We start from the raw sequence: 3,471 nt of genomic DNA, 5'->3' as shown, positions 1-3,471 counted from the left end.
CTCTCTCTCTCTCTCTCTCTCTCTCTCTCGCTTCTCTCTCTCTCTCTCTCTCTATTTCTCTCTCTGCCCACATCTCTTTCTCTTTATCTCCATCTCTCGCTCTCGCTATCTTGTTCTCCTCTCCTCTCTCGCGCGCTATCGCTCCCCTCCCTACTCTCTCTCTCGCTCTGTCGGCTCTTTCTCTTGCTCTCGATCATCCTCTCCCCTCTCTCTTCCTTTCCCTCGTTCTCGCTCACCCTTTCCCCTCTCTCTTTTTTTTCTCTCGCTCTCTCCTCTTTCTCTTCAACCTTTTGGCTTGATCTCACCTTCTCTCTTTCTCTCTGCATCTCTCCCCATTTCGCTCGTTCGCTTCCTTCCCCCTCTCTCCTCTCTTCCCCTCTTCCACTCTCTCTGCATCTCGCCATTTTTCATCACTCTCTTCCCTTTTCGCTCGTTCGCTACCTTCCCCCTCTCTCCTCTCTTCTCATCTCCCTCTCTCTCTTTCTCTGCATCTCTCCCTTCTCTATCACTCTCCTCTCTCTCGTTCGCATCCTCCCCCCTCTCCTCTCTTTTTCTCTTTCTCTCTTCCCCTCTCTCTGCATCTCTCTATTCTCTATCACTCTCCTCTCTCTCGTTCGCTTCATTCTCTCCCATCTATCTTCTTCTCTTCCTCTCTCCTACTTTCTCTCTCACTCTCAGCACCTCTCTCTCTCTCTATCACTCACTTCCCCTCTCTCTCGTTCGCTTCCTCCCCTTCTCCTCCCTTCTCCTCTTCCTCGCTCACCGTTCTGCCCGTGCTATACTCTATCATCGTATAAACGATGTCGGCGCCACCTGTCGGCTTCACCCATCGTATGATGGCGCCAGTGTCGCCCGTGTGCGTTGAGCCGAGCACCACACTGACGTCACGTGGTGCCAGCGGCAGCAGTTCCTCCAAAGGTACCGTAATCGCCTGCGTCACTGACTGACTCTTCGTCTGTGACAACGTTGTCGGGCTAATCGTGTGATCTATTGCAGAGAGAGAGAGAGAGAGAGGGGGGGATAGTGCGTGTGTATTGTAGGTAAATGTGAGGTGAGGTGGGAATAAGTGAGACGACGACGACGACGACGACGACAACAAAACATTAAAAACAAAAACAAAAACAATAACAACTAAAGCAACACTACCTCCGCCTCCACCGCCAACAACAACAACAATGACAAAAAATCATCATCATCATTATCATCATGCATCATGATCATCTTTACCAACAACAGCTACAATAACAACAATATCAACAACACCTACAGCACCAACACTATCAGCAGCATCACCACCACCACCACCACCACCACAACCACCTCCGCCAACACCACCACCAGCAGCGACAACAACAACAACAACAACAACAACAACAACAACAACAACAACAACAACAACAATATCACCACCAACACCACCACCAACACCAACACCAACAAAAATAATAACAACAACAACAACAACAACAACAACAACAACAACACCAACAACGCCAACCACACCACCAACACCACCGCCACCACCGCCACCACCAACAACAACAACAACAACAACGACGACGACGACGACGACTACAATAACAATAACAACAGCAGCAGCAACAGCATCACTATCACCGTCACTAGGCCGTGGCTGAACGCACGCACCTGTATATATTACAGACGCCTGGGCACTCGGCTTGCTAGCTGCATTGCGCGTGTACGCCACCACTCTGAAGATGTACTCTCGATCCTTGGTTAAATGGCTAGTGAAGAAGGAGCGCGACCCAGGGCCCAGTCTTGTATTCGTCAGGTAGCGCCACCAGTCACCCTGCGCAGGGGGAAAAGCGTGTGGGCATGCGCGTAGGAGCTTGGCAGCACGTGTGAAATGCAGGAGGGATATCGGTATCCTATCAACGTGATATGATGATCATGCGAAGATGCGATAGAAAAAAACTGTTCAGATTTTTTTTATACGTGAATACGCATCCGCGCCTCTATACTCGCTATGCCTTGTCTTTCTCTTTCTCTCCATCTCCTCTCTTTCTCTCTCTCACACATTGTCTCTCCCCCTCTCTTTCTTTCTTTCTCCCTCCTCTCTCTCTCTCTCTCTCTCTCTCTCTCTCCCCCGCGACCTGTGTGTCAGGTCACCTAACACCGACGTCACGACCTGACGATGCGCATACGGACAGAGTTACACAGGGACGAGAGAACCACCTAAAATCTCCACAAAGGCTCCAATAAAACCAGAGACCGAAACAAAGAAGGAGACGGACGCATCAAAAAGAAACCGACGGGTCCGGAGAGAGACCTAAACGACCAGAGACGGGACCGACGGACGGAGGAGAGAAGACGTGGCCGGAGAGAGAGAAGACAACGAAGGGACCGGAGAGACCCCAGCGAGACAGGGGAAACCCACACCGCTGCCAACGAAAACACCGACGTCAACAACAACGACGACGACGACGACACCGACGACGGAGTTGACTACGCCGATGGAGCTGCCGACGCCGACGCCCCCTGGCGACGTAGAGGCGCGCATCACTACGGACGAGAGCGGCGCGCAGGGAATCCTGATCACGTGGTCAATGGATGAAGAGGACACTCCAGACAGATTCTACCTGATTCAGTATCAGGCGCGGGTAGCCGTGGGCAGGGAGAGCGTGGAACGGTGCGCGAAGAAGCGAAGGTTGCAGGAAGACGAACGATGAGAGAGAGAGAGCAACAGGAAGGGAGGGGGAGGAGAGGAGAGAGCAGCAAGAGAGGCGAGAGCCAGAGAGAGAGAGAAGGAGAGAATGCGAGAGCCGCGGCGCGAGAAGAGAGAAAGAGAGAGAGAGAGGGAGCAGAGAGAGAGAGAGGAGCGAGAAGAAAGTTAAAAGATAATAATAGATTGTATAAATGGAAATGCGGAATAAGACGCAAAAGCAGGCAAAATCTAATTGCGAGAGACGAGGAGAAGTGCCAGCAAAAAGCGAGATAGCTGGGATGGAGGCAGGAGTAAAAAAAGGAGCAAGCGCGAAAAGAGAGAGTAAAATAGAGAGAGACAGCCGTGCGAGGCGAAAGAGAGAGACATAACGACAGTACTAGAAAGAGACGGAGAGAGAGAGACGAGAGGGAGAGAGCGAGGTAGAGAAGAAAGACAAGAGAGGCGGGAGAGACAATGTAGTGAGAGCGACGAAACGAAGAGAGAGATGCTGGAGCAGAGAAAGAGAACGCAACAACGGCATAGCGAGGTCTTATGACGGGCCGCGGCCATGGCGTATTCACGTATAACAAAAAATGCTGAACAGTTTTTTTCCTCATCGCACCTTCGCGAATGATCATGCCATATCACGCTTGCATAGGATACGATACCTCCCTCCTGCATTTTCAACACCTGCTGCCAGCTCCTACGCGCAATGCCCCACACGCTTTTCCCCCTGCGCAGGGTGAACTTGGTGGCGCTAGCCTGACGACTACGAAGACTGGGCCCTGGGTCGCGCTCCTTATTCA

Source organism: Priapulus caudatus, unplaced genomic scaffold, assembly GCF_000485595.1.
Source record: "Priapulus caudatus unplaced genomic scaffold, Priapulus_caudatus-5.0.1 Scaffold1435, whole genome shotgun sequence".
In the NCBI taxonomy this organism is placed as follows: Eukaryota; Metazoa; Priapulida; class Priapulimorpha; order Priapulimorphida; family Priapulidae; genus Priapulus; species Priapulus caudatus.
The sequence above is the reverse complement of the archived record's forward strand: the minus strand, read 5'-3'. Positions refer to the sequence as shown.